Source organism: Eretmochelys imbricata, chromosome 6 (genome assembly GCF_965152235.1).
Source record: "Eretmochelys imbricata isolate rEreImb1 chromosome 6, rEreImb1.hap1, whole genome shotgun sequence".
In the NCBI taxonomy this organism is placed as follows: domain Eukaryota; kingdom Metazoa; phylum Chordata; order Testudines; family Cheloniidae; genus Eretmochelys; species Eretmochelys imbricata.
The window spans coordinates 36,350,083-36,372,242 of record NC_135577.1 but is presented as its reverse complement, the minus strand read 5'-3'; positions in this window follow the sequence as shown (position 1 = coordinate 36,372,242).

Here is a 22,160-nt window from a genome sequence, read left to right as displayed (position 1 = left end):
ATTTATATGGAGCATTCTGTCAGGATTATAATTAAACACAGAAGAAACAAGACTAATCAGCCACTAGTACAAGGGAAGGCTCATCAACAACAAAAACCCAGGACACTAACCTTCTAACAATGGTACTGTCATTAAATGGAAGGGAGGGGAAAATCTGTTCAATTCACTGAAAATCATAGCCCCAGTAGCATACTGCGCATTAAATAATGACATTGAGTGGCTGTTGTAAGAGGCATGAATTCCCTAGAAGTGCCTAGTAGAACAACAATGCCAATCAATGCAATTGTCCCAGAGGTACTTTGGAAAAAATATCACCACAGGAAAAGTCATTTTGGATTATCTTTTGTTGAAGAAAAACCAAATGAATTCAATAGTAATAACAAGCTTGGTCCAGTGCACTTGCTTTACAATTAACAGACTAGGGTTAATGCACTTTGAGATGAGCATCAATCCCTCAGCAAATGCTGGAGGTTTTTATACTGTCTATATTGTGGTAGCACCCAAAAGTGCTATTAGGGCTCAGAGCTCCATTATGATGGGTACTATATGTACACACAAGAAGAAATTATTCCTACTAGAGCTATTTGGGAAATAGGTTGTTTTTGTTTTATTGGCATTTATGAAAAATGTTGATGAAAGCAAAAGTTTATTCAATTTTTTTTTTAAGTTTTCAGGTTTTCATCAAACACCCCCAAAATGAAAAAAACAATTACAGTTTTTGGCTGAAATGTTTTGACAAAAATATGAAACACTTCATGGAAGAAATGTATTATAGTGATTTTAATTTTTATGAAAGCCATTTTTCAACCAAAAAGTTGCAAATTTCAATCAGCTCCAGTCCCTGTCCCAAAGATTTTACAATATAATTTAAGACAAGATGTAATAAGTTGGTAGAATGAATAGCAGGAGGTGAGGAAGGAAGAGAGTAATAGTAAAAAAGTTCATGCAGTTATAAAGCTGTTCATATTGCTAGGTCTGAATCACTTGAAAGGGTGTTTGTGGGGGTTTTTCATTAAGAAATAAAATATGTGAATAGCAGTGGCTTAATTTTCCTTCAAAGCTCCTTGGTTTCCATGTTTATTTTGTCAGAACAAGCCTTTCCTTTAACCTAATAATATACACTGTTTCAAGGAGAAAATATTTCAAACCCAGAACCTGATCCTGCAATACCTTAGCTCAAGGAATTTAGTCCCATGGATTTATGAGTAAGAATTCGTCACATGATTAAGGGTTTGCAGGATTGGGCCCCCAGTTACTAGCAGAAATGGGTTTCTAACTTCAAATCCAGATTCCAAAGTTCAGGTGTGTTTGGATCTGAGATTAGAAAAAGGGACCAACTGTCAAATTCAGAAGTAGATCTGTTTTCAGGCCCATTCTAGTAACGATCTCCCGTCAACCTTTTTAGAAAATATATGGCAAAAAGCTATTTTATGCACACACTAAACCAAGAAGGAGATGTAAAATTGTGCTGTAATTAAAAAAGAATCATGCTACCTCTGGAGAGTTTTGTGTTCTAATAGCTCTGGAGGTTGAAAACTCTGATAAAAGGCATAATACTATTGCCTAATCTCACCCTATTATTGTGTTAGCATATTGGCCATCATAATGTGATGCAAACACCACACAAAATGGGAGAATATTGATAGAAGTCCTGTATTCAGTCATTATTAACTCAGCCATCTCACACCACAGGAAATTTACATTAGCTCATACAGGCAAATGGCAAAAGTGGATTCCATTAGCCTTTGCATGTGTGGGAATAATTTTGTTATCTTGGAGGTGGCCTAAAGAGATTTTAACCTATTTCAAAATGTGCTGTAGGGCAGCTGCTATAGAAAAGTTTGCATGAAAAAATGAATTCACAAATTATATTAATCCCCTACAGGTCCCCATTTATTTATGTCAATTTGTAAAGAAAAGGAAAGGGCATCTATCAATTTGATCTAAGTGCATGTGACATCAATTAAAACACCTTTATCAGAATCCCCTTCATTATAACCTCAGCAATTTTTCTAACCCAGAACCAGACAAATTAAAAATTAAAGCAATCTCCCTTCACACCATTAACTCCCTTCCTAATTCTCTCTCTCCTTTCTCTCTCCCCCCCCCCTTTAAAAACTTGCCCTGAAAGTAGACAAATTTGGGCTATTTTGAACCCAGGTGGGAAGCTAGTTCAATGCTGTGGCCCCGTCAGGGAGAATGCCCTGTCTCTTTCTTGCATCACATGAGCTCCAGATTGAGTACCTCTGCTGATCACAGCGGTGGCAGTATGTCATCTAGAGAGGCATTGCATTTACTTGGAACCCTCAGTGGGTATACATTAGAATAAATCAACTAATGACATAGAATCCGGGGCGGGGAAGTTGGTGTCTTAGCTGACTTCATGACATGCAACAGGAGTGGAAATCCAAGCGCATGCCTGAACTTGGGCCAGCACAGAGAAGCACATGGTACAGCTGATGTTCTTGGTCTCTGGGAATGGGAAAGACTCATGCTGACTTCACCAGACTTTGAATTGGGCCCCTAGAAATACTCAGAGAAAATATTGCTGCACCATTCAGCAATCATCATGGTAACACAAGTGAATGAAGACTGATTACAACCACCAAGTCTGAACACTTTGGTTTACTAAGTGATGAATGCATAAAGGTAGTAAGTACATTACTAATTAGTGGGAGGGGTCAGACTATTAATGTTTTCATGCAGGAGAGATGAGCTAACACAAAGTCTTTGATTCAAATTAGATTAAAATAAATCTTTTTTTAAAAAGCAGTTTAGTTAGTAGGTCAATTTCTATTCCTTTTTTTTTTATTTCATGTAATTAACAGGACATTTTTACAATAGGACTTGTGACTGCATAGTTACCTTTTTTAGTTACTCAAGTTGCCACAGAATTGTGCTCTTCAATGAAGCCTTTGATTTATTTATTTTAAAATTGTTTCAAGCCTTTATGGTGCAAAAGTAACTTTCAAAATGTGAAGGAACATAAAATAATGCTTGAGTCTTCAGATAGCATGAAACAGTTCTGAAGTATGAACTGCCTCAATCATTTCAATGGGCCAATGCTGGCACCTTATGAAAATTAAAATGTCAACATTAACTAGTTCATTGCTGGTCATTTTAGCAGAAACAGTAAGTTAAGCATTTTTTGAGATGCAATTACCCAATATGTGAGTGAGATGCAGTGGGCAGCTAGTTGCTGTATGGGGTTGTGATGAGGAATGAGGAATTCAAGCCTGCATGTTCCATTGCATAGGAACTGGGAATTTGGTAACTGGCATTTAAATAAGAATGTCCTCACTCAGTTTATTGAACAGACCCAAACACTTGGTTTGGAGTCAGTTCAATATTAAACTACAGTTTCCCATAGTGGAACATTGCCTCATAGGAACTGTAGTTCAAGAATATGATGCCCCCATTCTCGCTTGTGGTCCAGCCTCCTTGGCTGAACTACATATCCCATGATGCACTGTGCATCTCAATCAGATAGAAATCTATATAGTGTTGTGGGAGATGGAGACCCCCGGTCCCCTTAGGAAGACTGGTAGAGAGGAGAGAATGGGGGCCTGAACTACAAATCCCATAAATCAATGAACTCATAAAGAAATCCAGTTTACTATTTTGTTGAACTGATTTGAAACATTTTCTCTCAGTTCAAAAAAAGGAAAGATTCCAATTTGAGTAAAAGTGAATTGTGGAAAATTTTTGGCAAAAATCAGAATTTTGCAATGGAAAATTTTGCTTTTTTAGAAACTGCATTTTCCATTCAGAAGTCATTCAGATGGAAAAGTCCCTACCATCTCTGTTTGGAGCAGCGGTAATAGTAATCTTTGTTTAGACTTTTAGATGTTGAGTGGTTTCCTTATATAATCAATACAACCATTGCTTCCCTGCTTCATGTCTGGCTCTCACTGAGAAAATATATTCCACAATTTAGATGTGAGGGTATACTCACTCTTTATTACAGTTTTCTCTTGAAACTTAGGCAAAATTACTTAGGCAAAGTTAGCTGTAGGAAAAGTTACACTGATATCAACAGTGTTCCACCATGGTGCGTCAGCTTGCATGATCTGCAGAACCTTAATTTGTTCCATCAATTTTTGTGCATATAGAGAAACAGCATAAAAATAACCAATTTTGTAAGGCTTATGAATCGGACCTATGTGGTCCAGTACAGACCCAGGGAAAATCCCCTCCATATTGTTAACTACCTAATGTAAACAGCTGTTGGGACTGGAGCTGGGTGAATTTTTCAGTTCAGAGGGCGTTCTAAAAAAAATTGTGGGTGAGGTGGAAATTGGGTCGGGTCAAACAGAAACCAACTTCTTTTTTTTAAATTTGTAGTGAACTGGAAAAAGTTTACAAATCTAGTTTCATTTCCAGGTATTCTAAACCATTGTAACATCAGAAATGATGGACTAGCATGGTGGTGGGGGTGGGCATTGTATGCAGTTATGGGTGCATAAAAAAAATAGGATTTTTTCAGAGTAGCAACAATTCTAACTTGCATAACCATCAGTCTTTTCCAGCTTTTCAATGTCTGTAGATAATATTTCTCAAAAGTTGATTATTCTTTGAATGAATGTTTGTAGGGAAAACTATTTTGTCCTCCTTTATAAAATAACTATAGGATATAAGATGTTCTTCCCTTTGGCTGATTGAGGAGTTCAAGATTTATATTTGCATGCAACAGGCAGGTAGCAGAAGAGAATTGAAGCTGACAGAAAACACAGATGTATAAATCGCTATTAGAATTTTTGCCAAATAAATATGAGTTCATGGCTTAAAGAGTTTGGCAAGAGAGCTAGCTGCATTTGTCATTCAGGCATATAACACTTGAGTGTTATGTTGTGTGACACAGAAATGCTGAAATGATGAAACATCAGCTCTCACCTGAACAAATATACGCTTATTGTCACCTTGGTAAGCTGCAATCAGTTCACATTTCTTTGATAAAAGGAAGCAGCAAATTGGTATGGCATAAATGGACAAAATGTCCACATGAATTATACACTCCCAAGCAGAAAAAGGAAGCTGTCTGATCCTTGGAAGCGGAACCAAACTGCTTTTCTTCACCGTCTCTTCTCATATCCTTCTCCTTATTCTCTTTCATCCTATTGCCATCTTCTCATTCCTCAGTACTTCCCACTTCTTTCCCCCTGTCCCTTGACTTTTTCTTTGGAAAAACCACACTGAGCTCCAGTTCAAAAATGGAGAGACTTTTCTCACATTCAGCTCTTCTACTCATAAGGCTCATAAAAAAATCAGAAAATAATCTGGAAATAGGGCAGTTGAGGTTCCTCAGGGTAGTATGCGTTGAAACAGATACATTATGACCTTTGCCTGATACATCAACTCTTTACCTCAGTGATTCTCAACCAGGGATATGTGTAGCCCTGTACTGCTTCCTTTCTTCTTCACTTCTCCTTCAAATTTTTTGTCCTTATGGACTGTTGCGACATTTATCAGGTGGGTAGCCATACTGTTTGGAAAGATTGGGTAGTGGCACTATGCTGGAGGCTTCTAAGCAGCACCAAGTTTTCTGATTACTGCCCAGCCTTTGCGGCTGGATCTCTGCATATTTAGTTCCTTGGTGACCTGCTCCCATCTTGCCCTTCTAGAAGCAGTCAAGTTGCTTAAAAGATGTCTGGCGATGTCTGGATTGCCACTCTCTTCATATTCCTTGAGGAGTTCTGTATACACCTCATCTAGACAGGGACTATAGATCTTATAGAGACCTCTTGGAATTGACTTGGTGGCAGGTTTGTAAATAGCTTTTGTGAACCACATGCAAGCTTCATCAATAGAAATCGTGTGGGATATGAGTGATGTATTTGGATGGATTGCCAATTTGCTTTCCAATAGCTCCAGTGAGTGTTTTATTGGTGTTCACAACAGGTATGGTTACTCCAACTTTGGAAAGGATTAGATGATGTTGACTATGTGGGAAGTTTTTCAAAACACTGCTTATAGCCTGAAGTGGATGATTGCCTGTGCTAGTGGTCTAGGAGAGGTCAGGGGAGCGGTCTTGCTTCCATCTGGCAGACTGAAAAGGTACCCTGTTGTTTTGGATCATGAATGAGTTGAAGGTCATAGAGTGAGACCCAGTCCAAAAAATGAACTCCATTTTGATCTGAGTCTCTGTATCTCCAGGTGTTGTGGTGACTGCTATATTCTCCAACATAGGTGGCAGGATTTGTGAGTTGAGGAAGAATATCTGGAGTAGGTTAGGGGCTTATACTTATTTGCCACTCTCAAATGTCTGACTTTCACAACATCACCGATATATTAGGTGGGAGTGGCTTTGTGCTGACAAGATATGCTATAACATAGGAAACATGGCTATATTTGCTATGCAGAGAATAACTCACAAGGTCATCAGCAGCTGGCAGAGAGGGAGTCAACAGGTGTCTCCTGAAGGAAAATTACATCAGTTTTATGTTTGAAAGCTTGGGGCTGGAGAATGGAGAGTATAGCTGGTTAAACGTTTAGCTGAAGGATTTTCAGAAATGGGCCCATGTCCAAGGTTTCTTGATCACGGATAAGATTGCTGAGATCACTGAAAGTCCATGCCGGCTGTGATCTGAAAGTTTTGACTTTGTTAGTAGGTGAACCAGACTTCCATGATTATGAGTAGGCGAGACAGAGTCCCACAATGCCTTGTGTCTATAATTCTTTATATTTAAGATGAACCTTAACTGAGCTTCAGCTGAAACTATTGTGTTATCAATAAAATGAACTTAGGCTGAGCCTTAGCTTCTTATCCATGGTGGATTGGGTGTCCTCTTAATCTGAGGTATTGGCCCTTAGGAAATGTGTCCAGATGGCCAGAAATGGACGACTTGTGATTCATGAAGAATAATGGCTTCTGTGATTGAGAAGCTCAAAGCATCTCCCACAAGATCATTATAAGGAACTACTCACAGATATTTTCTGTCATAATGACTTGGTTACAGGTGTCTTTATCTTATCTTCTAGGTAGACCAGATAACTGGAAAAGCTACATAGGTCAACAGGTCATTTACACAGAAAAAGAGACAGAAAATGCATCGTATATAAGGGGGAGAGTTGCTGGTTGTTACTTGGGAGTGAATTGAGCTGTAAAGGTGCTTCTCTGGACTAGTTTGATATGCATAACCTTCCTTTCTGGACTGTGCAATATTGATCTTTGACTAATAAATTCTAGTTTAATCTGGTTATTCAACATCTTGTATTATTATTTTTAAAATTCAAACCTGTAGCAGCCTGCTTGTTGCAATTTTGGTTCCCCTGCCAAAGCAGGGTACTTATGGGGTATATGATGGGAACATAGGAGCATTGTACCTGAGTGCGAGGAATTACTGATGCAGTTATTTCTATCTATGGTAGTTATATGGCCCCCACTGTCATACGATTTAAGTGCCTCACTATTTTTATTGTAGTTAACCTCTCTATACCTCAGTTCTCCCTCTTAAAATGGTAATAATAGTACTTCCCTCTTTCACAGGCTGTTGATAAGGATAAGTGACTTTCCTAAGGTCACAAAGAAGCTCTGTGGTGGAACAGACTCAAATCCAGGTCTCGCCAATCCTAGGCTGGGTCCCTAGCCACAAGACCAGTATTTGCAGTACGATCCTTGGTGTTTTAAAAACATCTGGAATAAAAAACCTGGTAAACTGTACAATGTTGTCGCTCTGTCTTATTCACAGTATATAACCTATATTAGATCTGGAGTAGTGTATGCAATTGGTATATACTGTTCTTTGGTCTGTAGCAGGGCTGGTGACTTCAATATTTTTAGGAGCTGCTGGTGAATTTCCTATTCTTTACAATTATATGGCTACAAGGTTTAGAGTGTACTTCTAACAGATGTTGATTTGGAAGGGCAATTCTTCATTAGTAAAATATGACTTAGAAGAACTGGAAAGTTCAGTCATTTACATCTTAATATTAGTATGATACTAATTGTGGACTAGAGCTGCTAAAATCCTTTAGTATAAGTGATTTTTTTTTAAAAGCTTTTGTTTGCACTTCCTTCCAAAAGGGAAAGGATTGAACTGTTTATCCTGAAGTTTAAAAGCTGGCTATTTAATATATTTAGAAAAGGTTTATAGTTCTTTTTGTATAAACATTTGCAGAGTTATAACACTGATGATTTACTGTACTTAACAAATAAAGGACTTATGGCTGAATTCCCATAAAGGGAATAGCAATACAGAGCGTTACTAATATTGCTTCAAATTTTATGTTTAATTTATGAAAGCTTCATTTTAATCATCTTGGCACCAGTGGATTAGGAGTTCAAGACTCACTGTGACATTTATTTCACCTTTGATTTAAAACCAGCGCACCCTGTGTTAAGGAGCCCAGAGTTTGTGAATCAGAGGGCTCTGTGCTACCTCTTTGCAGCTTCTCACAGTTTGAACAGTGTCAGGTTGTGAGGAAGCACAGCTTTTGGAAATGATGATATAATGGAAGGAAGCAACAACCCAATGGTAGCTGTGAGAAGGTTCCAGAGGTGCCAAGTGGAACAACGAAAGACTTACTATAGGGTAACTTTACTGAACACTTAAAGAGGAAGGATATTGAAAGATATGTAATATAGGAAAAACAGAATATTCCAGTATGCTACTATCCTCCATCACTAATCCTGTGGTAGGAACTAGCTGCCGCAAAGGATTGGTAAAGAATACCAAGCCTTTAACCTCTACATTGCTCTTTTAAATCCAGCCCATTTTAGTATAGGCCAAAAGTTGGTGGAGAATGGTGGGCTAGCCTGAAATGTACTCAGACGGTGCCTACAGAATATATAACCCTCTGGCAGTCCCAGAAGGAAGAAAGAGTACATGAGATTGGAGACTAAACTACTTTCTCTTAACCATTCAATTGGCCCTTTCAGGTGGGGGAAGCTTGCAATCCTCACTTTCTGCTCTTGTCTGTGTTGTACCTGTTCTGTGGTAAACCAGGGCCTGGTTCAAAGGTCATCTAAAGTCAATGGAAAGTCCTCACTGGGCTTTAGGTCAGGTCCATAATCTCCAGGAATATCAATCCAATTCCTTTCATCAAATTCATTTAAAAAACTCCCCCCATTGGTGTCTTACCTGAGATTTCCAGATAACTGCCTCAGAAATGGTAAAAGCATGTGAGAAAGTAACTGCAAAATAAGACACTTTGTTTGTCCTGAGGAGACTGATGATGATATCACTGCTTAGTGCTCAGACATTTTAAACCAGCTGTTATTTCTGTCTCTCCTGAAGTTCTTGGGGAATATCTGGCATTAATAATGTTCAATCAAGCTGCTGACACTGCACGTCACAATAACTCTTTTGATAAATATTGGAATAAATCTGAGTCCAACTTAGTCTATTGCCTCTAAGGAACTAGAGACTCATTACTAATATCATCTAAAACTAATTAGTACTTGGTGTTTATAGCCTGCTAGCATTAGGAGGCTGATTAACATTCCTCTGAGGCAAAATTGGTTTGTTTTTCATTTTTTTCCTTCTTTGCGTCAGTTTCAAATAGAGAATAAATGATTAACTGTTTACATCTGTGCACAATGCAGATCAATTTCTTTTATTAATCTATAGCCCACAGGATTAATTAGCTCTTAGGTTGTGCTCAAGGCACTTACATCATTGCTTGACATATAACTATCATGTGCTGTGATGGCAATTCACGCTTGTATTTTAACCCTGGGTGCCCCCAAAATGCTTCTGCTACTTGGGGCTCCCTGCCTAGGACATATACGCAAGCATCCTGCACTCCATGTTCTGTATACTGTGCAGTTGTGATTTAACCACTTTGAATTCAACAGCCTGCCAGCAGTTATCACACACACCTTTTTGTCTTTACCAGACTTGGGTAACGTTAGCAGGTGCAACCTGAAAACACCCCAAGTCCCTAACTTCCCCAGTTCCATGTTCTCTCTCTTGAAATGTTCACAGGAATAATAAGATATTTGCTCCTTTATTGAGACAAAACACATCAGTTTGCCACATTAACTGGAGTTGACATTCACTTTGGTATGAACACAGCACTGTTGGCTTACATTAAAGTAAAACAAGTTTATTAACAAAAGATAGGATTTTAAGTGAGTTCAAGTATAAGAGAGAATATTAGAAATGGTTACAAGCAAATAAAAGTGAAAACACGCATCTAAATGTCTAAAATTTCATCTAGCAAGTTCTTGTTCAAGATTGCCTTTCACACCCACAGTCTTACAGCAAGATGGTGACTGACCCTCTCCTCAGTCAGGATATCTTCCAGAGGCCCAAAGGTGCTGGTGCCTCTCTCTTAGGTTAGAGAGACAACTCATCATGCTGCTGCCACCTCTCCTCTTGCTCCTGCAACCTCTCATCTTGCTCGTTCCTCCTGGCCTCTCCCTGCTGTCCAGATGATCCTGTTTACTACCTATATGTAAATTGGGGTAAACATATATTCCTTTGTTTAGGATAGATCTATTTAAGAATTTTTGCCTAGGCAGAACTGTCTGGTTTTGAACATGTGCTAATAACATCATACAGAGTGAATTCATATCTTTACATATAATGTTGCTACATACATTTCACCATGATATTATTTACCAGAGTTATTAGTTTTCAAATGATGCCTCACAAGGATTTTTACAATAGTGTTTAGGGTGTGAATACAGGAGTGCTTTGGGTCACAATAACATGGCCTGTTGTTTTTTTGCTTGGTTGGGGGATTGCAGTAGGAATCTAAGCAGAATTTTTTTTATTACTATTTAAGTAGATGCTTCATGGACTTGTCAAAATAGATTTCATGAACATTCTGGAACAGTGCTATTTTTTTTCCGGGATATAATTTGTTCCCAGATACTGTGGTGATAGATATAAATACCTTAGATAACACTGAGTGGGTTTTTAAAAATTACTAAATCTTTAGGAGATAAGTTATTTGTTTCATTTTTAAATATTACTCCATGTAATCCCTTTCCATTAGCCTATTTTTTTTCAGTCCTTTCATTCTATTTTTGTCCATATTGAACTGCATTCTTCAACAACTCATTGGGGCTGGGTCTTTCAAATTAATGGCATCTACGACTCAGTCTCGCTACTTTCTTGTTTTTGTTTTGGTGGAAGACAATTTAGGGATGGGATCTTCTGAAAATTCAAAATCATATTTCTCTGGGGGGGGGAAGCATCTGACACTGTAGAACTTAATAGTCAGGGAGCCCTTATTCAATGAACGTGATCAAAACCTGATTTGCAGATGATCGTTCCAAATACATTCAGATATTTTGTAGCACTAATTTGCCCCTTTTGCCAAAATCCAACCACAATTTAAATGTATGATACTGTACATAGTCCATGCACTATGCACATTGTCACCACAATGGTGGGCCAGATGGACAGGGAGGAGGAAGCTCTGGCTATCTCTCTTTTGGTTTATAGGTGGCCATACATAAAGTGTGTGAAGGGGACGTGAGAAGAGAGAAACTAGTCGGATGTCTGCAAGGGATTGCTACAGCCAAAACAGATTAGTAGACAAAGTTCTGGCTCTATTTTTGTAAGACATTCTGAACCACAAAGTTTTGGAAACTTTTATCCTGATGAGTAAATTGTTGCATGGTTTTAATGATTAGTCATCACATGCACAACACTATCACTGAGTGTTACTGTCCTAGTGGAAGGAATTACTCAACTATAACATAGACCTTATCCAACTGAGAAGTAATGAAGATTTTCCTTTAGCTTAAGTGATAGTTGCCTCTGTTGCAAACAGGAGGCACTGAGTTTAATCCCTACTACTACATTCCTGAGATGGCAACATAATGACCACCATAAAGTTCTAGGTGACTGTGGATTTGTTGTAGCAGCATTTCAAAGAGGAATCATTCTTGATAGAAAGATGATTTGTAAAGAAATACACTCCAGAACAAATTTAAATGCAATTAATGCATATTTAAAAATTAGGGCTGTTCCAAAACAAAATACTAACAAAATTGTAATTTTGTTCAAGGCCATTTCTTGGCTCCAAAATTTCATTTTTTATTAAATTGTTGCAAAATTTCACATTAAACCATGTTACATTAAAATGGTGTATTGATTCAAAAATTTATAACAAATAAAATTTCAAAGTCTAGAATGGTGCTATGTTTGTACAAAATGCCAGTTTTTGGGAAACTGGAACAAGTTAACTAAAGCAGCATGAAATAGGAATGCATCCACTTTTTAGGCTTTTGAATTCCACTGCAGATATTTCAGAACCTTGTTTAGAATGCTCAGCCATAGAGGGGATGTTTAGATTTAGCCTACAGTAAGAACAAAAATTACACAGGTGCCTCACTCTCTAAAGTAACAGAAGTCTGTGAGGGCAGATGAAGTAAATATTCAATAAAAGATCAATGCTTTTTCATATAAAATCTGCAGTAGCACTGCTGTACATGAGATGGTTCTGCCTGCATTACTGAGGTTAATCAAGTATATTCACTCTGACTTTAACCTGGGTTAGGAGGACATCATGTGGCAGAATAATATATGACCAGAAAAAGTAAAGATAGGCCTTTTTTAAAAATTCCCCAACTTGGGGGGTGAAAAATCAAGGTTTAAGAGAATAACACTTTCATAGCTGTTAACTCTAAGAGATAAAGATATTTAATGCTGCTAATTATCTAATGTTAGATAAGTAACTGGCATATTAGTGAGATCTTAAATTCTGTCTCAGAAGTGTGTGAGTGAACAACTAAAGGTATGTCTACACTATGAAATTAGGTCGATATTGTAGAAATCAATTTTTAGAAATCAATTTTATACAGTTGATTGCATATGTCCACACTAAGCACATTAAGTCAGCGGAGTGTGTCCTCACTACCGTGGCTAGCATAGACTTACAGAGTGGTGCACTGTGGGTAGCTATCCCACAGTTCTGGAAGTCTCCGCCGCCCATTGGAATTCTGAGTTAAGCTCCCAATGCCTGATGGGGCAAAAACATTGTCACAGGTGGTTTGGGGTACATGTCATCAGTCGCCCCTCCCTCCGTGAAAGCAATGGCAGACAATAGTTTTGCACCTTTTTTCTGTGCGGACGCCATACTGCTTTCAGCAGACAGTGCAATAGGACTGCTAACCATCGTCATCCACCGCTTCCGCTGCAACTCTGCTCTGCTGCTATTGTCTCAAGAGCTAATTTCTCCATGTTGTCTGTCATGGGCTCCTCGGGAAATGTGCGCGATGCTAACCGTCATCCTCCACCGCAACTCTGCTCTCCTGCTCTCATGAATCCACCTCGCAGGTCCACTCGTCATTCTCTATAAATATCTATTCTCGTGGCATCCATCGTCAGCCACCGCTTCTGCTGCCACTCTGCTCTCCTGCAGACGCCATACCACGGCAAACATGGAGCCCACTCAGATCACCACAGCAGTTATGAGCATTGTAAACACCTCACGCATTATCCTGCAAGTATGTGCAGAACCAGAACCTGCAAAAGCAGGCGAGCAGGCGACAGCAGCGCAGTGACGAGAGTGATGAGGACATGGACACAGACTTCTCTCAAAGCACAGGCCCCGGCAATTTGGCCATCCTGGTTGCAATGGGGCAGGCTCATGCCATGGAACGCCGATTCTGGGCCCGGGAAACAAGCACAGACTGGTGGGACCGCATAGTGTTGCGGGTCTGGGATGATTCCCAGTGGCTGTGAAACTTTTGCATGCGTAAGGGCACTTCCATGGAACTTTGTGACTTGCTTTCCCCTGCCCTGAAGCGCAAGAATACCAAGATGAGAGCAGCCCTCACAGTTCACAAGCGAGTGGCGATAGCCCTCTGGAAGCTTGCAACACTGGACAGCTACCGGTCAGTCGGGAATCAGTTTGGAGTGGGCAAATCTACTGTGGGGGCTGCTGTGATGCAAGTAGCCAATGCAATCACTGAGCTGCTATCAAGGGTAGTGACTCTGGGAAATGTGCAGGTCATAGTGGATGGCTTTGCTGCAATGGGATTCCCTAACTGTGGTGGGGTGATAGACAGAACACATATCCCTATCTTGGGACCGGACCACCTTGGCAGCCAGTACCTAAAGTGCAAGGGGTACTTTTCAATGGTGCTGCAAGCACTGGTGGATCATAAGGGATATTTCACCGACATCAACGTGGGATGGCCAGGAAAGGTACATGACGCTCACATCTTCAGGAACTCTGGTCTGTTTGAACAGCTGCAGGAAGTTACTTACTTCCCAGACCAGAAAATAACTGTTGGGGATGTTGAAATGCCTATAGTTATCCTTGGGGACCCAGCCTACCCCTTAATGCCATGGCTCATGAAGCCATACACAGGCAGCCTGGACAGTAGTAAGGAGCTGTTCAACTATAGGCTGAGCATGTGCAGAATGGTGGTAGAATGTGCATTTGGACATTTAAAAGCACACTGGTGCAGTTTACTGACTCGGTTAGGCCTCAGAGAAACCAATATTCCCATTGTTATTGCTGCTTGCTGTGTTCTCCACAATATCTGTGAGAGTAAGGGGGAAGACGTTTATGGTGGGGTGGGAGGTTGTGGCAAATCACCTGGCCACTGATTATGCTCAGCCATACACCAGGGCTATTAGAAGAGCACAGCTGGGCTCGCTGCGCATCAGAGAAGCTTTGAAAACCAGTTTCATGACTGGCCAGGCTATGGTGTGACAGTTCTGTTTGTTTCTCCTTGATGAAAACCCCCCCCCTTTGGTTCACTCTACTTCCCTGTAAGTCAATGACCCTCCCCCCTTCAATCACCGCTTGCAGAGGCAATAAAGTCATTGTTGTTTCAAAATCATGCATTCTTTATTAATTCATCACACACTTGGATAACTGCCAAGGTAGCCTGGGAGGGGTGGGGCAGGAGGGCAGCACCGCGTGGGGTGTGGGAGGAGGGATGGACAAGGCCACACTGCACTTCAAAACTTATTGAATGCCAGCCTTCTGTTGCTTGGGCAGTCCTCTGGGGTGAAGTGGTTGGGTACCCAGAGCTGCCGCCCCGCGTTCTTGGGCATCTGGGTGAGGAGGCTACGGAACTTGGGGAGGAGGGCGGGTGGTTACACAAGGGCTACAGCGGTGGTCTGTGTTCCTGCTGCCTTTCCTGCAGCTCCACCAGATGCCAGAGCATATCAGTTTGATTCCCCCAGTAGCCTCAGCATTGCATCCTGCCTCTTCTCATCATGCTGCTGCCACCTCTCCTCTTGCTACCTCTCATCTTGCTCATCCCTCCTGTCCTTGCGTTCATTTTCTGCTTTCCTAGACTCTGCCCTTGTTTGCCTCCATGCATTTTGCTGAGCTCTTTCAGTGCAGGAGGACTGCATGAGCTCAGAGAACATTTCATCACGAGTGCGTTTTTTTCCCCACCTTATCTGCACTAGCCTCTGGGATGGAGATGATAGGGGGAGCGTTGAAACATTTGCAGCTGCGGGAGGAAATAAAAGGGAGAGTAGTATTTAAAAAGACACATTTTAGAGAACAATGGGTAGATTCTTTCATGGTGAACCAAGCTGTTAATATTACATAGCACATGTGCTTTCGGTACAAGGTCGCATTTTTGCCTCTTATATTGAGGGTTTGCCGGTTTGGTGTGAGAGATCACACACGCAGGGCCGGGCAACAGAATTCGGCTTACAGGCAGCCATGGTAAGCCACAGTATTTCGGCTTCGTCAACCTTAATAACATGTGTGAATGTTTTCAAACAGCAGTGCCCTCCTTTCCCATACCAAGCACCCGTTGGGTTGGCCATTTAAAAGGAGGGGCTGTGGTTTTCGGGTTAACGTGCAGCACAAACCCAACTAACCCCCCTCCCCCCAGTTCTCTGGGATGATCGCTTCACCCCTCCTCCCACCGCATGACTAGTATCAGGGAAGATCCCTACCAGCCAGACGCGAACAGCTCAGCGTGAACCGCCCCCCTCACCACGTGACTAAAAGTGGGGATGATTTCTTTTCAGCCACAGGCAAACAGCCCAGCAGGAACAGCCACCTCTGAATGTCCCCTTAATAATGTCTCTGGAGGATTTCTGATCCATCCCTAGACACGTTAACAGACTTTTCCAGTAGCTGTACTGGCCGCGAATGCATCCCAAGTCTTCAGGGCAAATTAATCATTAAACACACTTGCTTTTAAACCATGTATTATATTTACAAAAGTGGTAAAAGTGGTGAGTGGTACACTCACCAGAGGTGCCTTCTCTGACTTCATGGTCCGGGAGTCCGCCTTGGGAGGGTATTAGCTCCAGGGTGATAAACAGTTCCTGGCTGTCAGGGAGAACAGTTTCTCCACTTGCCTGTTGTGCACTAGCCTCCTTCTCCTCCTCCTCTTCCTTGTCCCCAAAATCCTCATCCCTGTTGCATGAGACTCCCCCCTTACAGGTGTCCATGGACAGGGGTGGGGTAGTGGTAGGGCCCCCCCCTAGAATTGTATGCAGCTCATAGAAGCGGCATGTCTGGGGCTCTGACCCAGAGTGGCCATTTGCCTCTTTGGTAGGCTTGCCTGAGCTCCTTAATTTTCATGCAGGACTGCTGCAGGTCCCTGTTATAGCCTCTGTCCATCATGCCCTTGGAAATTTTTTTTCCAAATATATTGGCATTTCAACTTTTGGAATGGAGTTCTGATAGCATGGATTCGTCTCCCCATACAGCAATCAGATCCAGTTTGGTCCATGCTGGAGCTCTTTTGTGATTCTGGGACTGCATGGTCACCTGTGCTGATGAGCTCACCATGCTGGCCAAACGAAATGAAATTCAAAAGTTCCTGGTCCTTTTCCTATGTACCTGGCTAGTGCATCGGAGTTGAAAGTGCTGTCCAGAGCAGTCACAATGGAGCATTCTGGGATGGCTCCCGGAGGCCAATACCATCGAATTGCATCCACACTACCCCAAATTTGACCCGGCGAGGTCTATTTCAGTGCTAATCCCCTCGTCAGGGAGGAGTACAGAAGTTGATTTTAGTGCCCTTTAAGTCAACAAAAATGGCTTTGTCATGTGGATGGGAGCAGGGTTAAATTGATCTAACGCTGCTAAATTGATCTAACTCGACCTAAACTCGTAGTGTAGACCAGGGGCTGAGTCAAAAGAAGCATATGTAAATGAACATAGCCTGACACACTTCTGCATATAAATATTTTAGTTATTATTACAAAGGCTGTTCCTCTTTGAGGGTGGAATTTACCTCTCCCCTCATCTTTGTAAGTGATCCAAACTTAGTTTTGTGCAGGGTACTGATCTCCACTCAGAATTTCAGACAGTGGTGACCAATCACCAGTCCTAACTGCACTAGGATAGACAAAGCATCTGATATGATTTGTACCAGAGCCGTTTACCCCTGCTTACTACTAGCTGGCTGTAACTGAGGCAAATACACAGTCTAAACAAGATCTGAGTGACAGGAGCAGTAAAAATGGAATTCATCCCCCCTCTACCTGTGGGCAGGGCTGTTACGAATTTTTTTATAGATTGGTACCCAAACAAGAATATTAATCTAAGAGTTACTAGAATTTAAATGAGAGCAATTTGGTGATGGACAAACCTCTAAATGTTTGGAGGTTCATTTAAGATAATCACTGAAGAGTTAGAATGCGTATCTGAATCTTATCCAGGCTACCCAAAATTCACTGGCCTGTAAAACTGGGCTGAAAATCTACCCAACAATAAGTCATAACACTTTTCCCTGCTTCCTTTTGCTGATCTGATCAGATAGGAAATACCATGAACAGAGTCTTTCTTGCAGTATTACAGCTCTACTGACTCAATGAAAAAGAAAATATGATAATAAAGCAAACACTATTTTCCTCCACATATTTATTTTTTTAAAGGGAAAAGAAAACAAAAGAAAAAAATTTTCCCTGTGGGTAAGTAGAATTTTACAAGACTGATTTTTTTAAATACGCTTGTTCAGGAAGGGAAGGCAAGGAAAAAAGGAAGGAGGTGTTGCATTATACATCAAGAGTATATACACTTGTTCTGAGGTCCAGAAGGAGCTGAGCGGAAGACAAGTTGAAAGTCTCTGGGTGAAGATAAAGGGCGGGGGGCGGGGAATAAGGGTACATCATGGGAGAGGTCTACTATACACCACGAAGTCAGGAGGAGAAAATGAACGAGACATTTCTAGAACAAGTAACAGAAATATTACCAGAACTTGTTTTGGATAATGGGGGACTTTTCCAACAGATATCTGGGTAGTTAAAGTAATATGGCAAAACACAATTTCCAGTAATTTCTCGGAATGTATTAGGGGACAACTCTTTGTTCCAGAAAGTAGAGGAAGTAACGGGGGGGGGGGGGGAGAAAGCCATTTTAGACTTGATTCTGACCAACAGGAAGGAATTGGTTGTGAATCAGAAGGTGGAAGGCAATTTGGGTGAAAGTGATCATGAAATGATAGATTTCATGATTCTAAGGAATGAAATCAGTAGAATAAGGACAATGGACTTAAAAAAAGCAGACTTTAACAAACTGAGAACTGGTGGGTAAATGGGAAGAAAATCTCAGAGACAAAGGACTTCAGGAGAGCTGGCAGCTTCTGAAGGAGATTAATGTTAAGGCAAAACTGCAAACTAGAGGAAAGATAGGAAGCATCATAAGAGGCCAATATGGCTCTATTAGGCTCTCTTTACCTAAAAATCAAAAAGGAATCCTAGAAAAAGTGGAAACATGGACATATTGCTAAGGAGGAGTACAAAAGATTAGCATAAGCATGTAGGGACAAAATCAGATATACATAAGACTAAGGCACAAAATGAGTTACACCTACCATGGGACATAAAAGGCAATATTTTCTGCAAATACATAAAAAGCAAGAGAAAGATAAAGGGAAGCGTAGGTCCTCTACTTAGCAGAGAAGGAGAGCTAATAACTGATGGCAGGAAGAAGGTTAAAGTGTTTACTATCTGTTTTGCTTCAGTCTTCACTAACAAGGTACTAACAAGGGGAAGCAGTGGGGGCAAAAGATCTATCTGGCTTTAAGATTAAACTCGATAAGTTTATAGAGGAGATGGTATGATGGGATAACATGGTTTTGGTAATTAAATATTCATGGTAAATAGGCCCAATGGCCTGTGATGGGATATTAGATGGGGTGGGATCTGAGTTACCCAAGAAAGAAGTTTCTGTAGTATCTGGCTGGTGAATCTTGCCCATATGCTCAGGGTTTAGCTGATCACCATATTTGGGGTCGGGAAGGAATTTTCCTCCAGGGCAGATTGGAAGAGGCCCTGGAGGTTTTTTGCCCTCCTCTGTAGCATGGGGCACGGGTCACTTGCTGGAGGATTCTCTGCTCCTTGAAGTCTTTAAACCATGATTTGAGGACTTCAGTAGCTCAGACATAGGTGAGAGGTTTTTCGCAGGAGTGGGTGGGTGAAATTCTGTGGCCTGCGTTGTGCAGGAGGTCAGACTAGATGATCATAATGGTCCCTTCTGACCTTAGTATCTAAGAATCTAAACAACTGTATCAAAACAAAAAAATGGAAGTTCGATGAAAACTAATCATTTGTGCATCCTGTCTCTCTTTGATCTCTGCACATTGCCTCAAGCCTTTGCTCATCCATTTCCTAGGTGAGACCATCAAGAGGCAGAAAAAAAAAAACAAACAAAACAACCCAGTAACTGTGTCAATTACTTCAGGCTGTTAGAGTAGGGGCAGACTGCTGCCTTGGGCAACAGAACCCCCTAGAGCCAGTCCTATCTGCAACAGCACAAAAAGGCTGCAAGCAATGCATTAACATTTTAATCTCTGTGGGTGGGGGTGGGGAGTTAAAGAAACAAACAAATTTTTAGAACCTTGAGGACATTTGTCACCAAGCCAAGCAACAAAAGATTTCCTGTGATGGACTACTCTGTGTGCCAGGGGGGAAAAGGAGTTTACTGAATGGGTTTTCATTCTCACCTGAGAAATTGTTCCTGTTTTGTCCAGCCAGAAGTCAAGATAAAGAGCAAAAAGAAGAAACAAATTTCTTCACCACGCTGCCCAGACAGCAGGGAAAAGGCTTCTATCAGCCAACATCCAAAATAAACCAAGATCCGGTTTCTTCAAACTCAGTTACACAGGACAGGCATTAGAGACAAGACACCCTCCTGCCATTCTTAGATCTCCTGATTTCCTCCAGGCTACTGATTTACATCCCCCATCTGCTTAATCATGTCCCTGCTGCCAATTAGACTTGTTAACATTGCCCCAAGGAACACCTGTTGTAATTTCTGGAGCCCAAAACCTCAGGAGACAGCTGTCCTCTATAATCTCAGCAGTATCTTGAAGGGGCTTCTGGCTGCCTGAAACAGGATTTTACTGTCTTGCTAGGTAAATATATATATATATATATCTTGCTAGGTAGATATATTGCAGGGTTTCTTCATCACCCCAGTTCTTTTTTGAAGTTTGTTCGGTAATCAGGTAAAATACTTTTGAAGTGTCTGGGGTGGTATGTATTTGGGGGTTTACATTTAGTCAATATCTACCCCACAAATGGAAACATACTGGCATCTATAGAGTAAGCAGGCTGCCTTAACATTTCATGGAAGACTCAACATCTGCACTGGGCTGATAGATGGTCACCATTCCAAAGGAGTCCTTGCACACCACTGAGGAAAATGTCCACATCCTTCTCTGTCGTTTATACAAGCATAAGAGTGTATGTGTGGATAACATAGAGTGACATAAGCAATTTGGAAAATATAGTCTTTCAGTGGAGTTATTTATACAGAATATGAGTTTAAAATTATATTTGTTTGAAAGAAAAAGAATGAGTATGTCCAAACTTTGGAGAAGTTTCTCACTAAAATCTGAATTTCATGGCAGCCTGTTATGATAGGAAACAAACAGAAGTCCCTGATGTAAACGCTGACAAACTTTCACATTCAGATCTGGATCTAACCTTTGCAGTTCAGGTTTATCTCTATTTTGTCTGTAATTAAAAAGTGTTTGTTAAGGTGTTAGAAAATGAGAAAAAGACAATTACACCAATTCTTTGTTTCATAAACGTGACCTGCTCTGCCTGGCTGTATGCAAGTGGATGTCCCCACTAATTCCCTTCATTACTTTCTCTAGTGTCACAGTTAATAATGGCACTAGAGCAGTAGTTCTCAAACTTTTGTACTGGTGACCCCTTTCACATAGCAAGCCTCTGACTGTGACCCCCAAAATAAATTAAAAACACTTTTTTATATATTTAACACCATTATCAATGCTCGAGGCAAAGCGAGGTTTGGGGTGGAGGCTGACAGCTCATAACCCCCCAGGTAATAACCTCATGACCCCCTGAGGGGTCCCAACCCCCAGTTTGAGAACCCCTGCACTAGTGCTTGAGTTGAAGAAAATTCTGGCCATGTTGAATCACAGCTATGTAGGGCTATGTCACCCTGAGAGTCAGCAAGTCCAGTCCCTTGTGCTGAGGCAGGACCAAGTAAATCTAGACTAGTAATACTCAGATTTCAGTGGTTCAGGAGCCAAATTAGCAATCAGCATTACCCAAAAGAGCCACAGTAGTGTGAATGCATTTGATTCATTTACTATAATACTATATAGTCATATTTAAACAGTATGACATGGGAAATATTTATATTATTCTCACAGAAAAATGACTGACCACATATTCTATGAACTATAATTGGTTAATAACATAGTAGAAGCATCCTAATTGATTAATAACTCAGATTGGTTAATAATAAATCACGCAGCATTTTAATATGTGCTGCAAAGAACTGCAGGAGACACATTAAAGAGCCACATGTGACTCAAGAACCACAGTCAGAGTATCACTGATCTAGACCATCCCTGAAAGCTGTCTGTCCAACTTATTCTTAACTTCCACTGTTAGGGATTCCAGAAGCTTAACTACCCTTACAGATTCTTTCTATTTAATGTTTAGATTAGATTGTGTCAGATGATAGCAAATCACTCCAGATAATTAAATCCAAAGAAGACCGAGACAAATTAGAGAAGTGGTCTGAAATCAACAAGATTAATTTTGAGAAAGACAAATGCAAACTACTACACCTAGGAAGGAAAAATTATACATACAGCTACAATATCAATAATAACTGGCAAGGCGGTAGTACTGCTGAAAAGGAACAGGGGACTGTAGTAGATTGTTTAATAACTTGTTCCAGTATCTTTGCAGGTATCAAAGTTACATTGACTTGTCTATAATTCTCTGGGTTGTTTTTGTTCCCCCTTTTAAGATAAGTAATATGTGTTCCCTTTTCTAGTT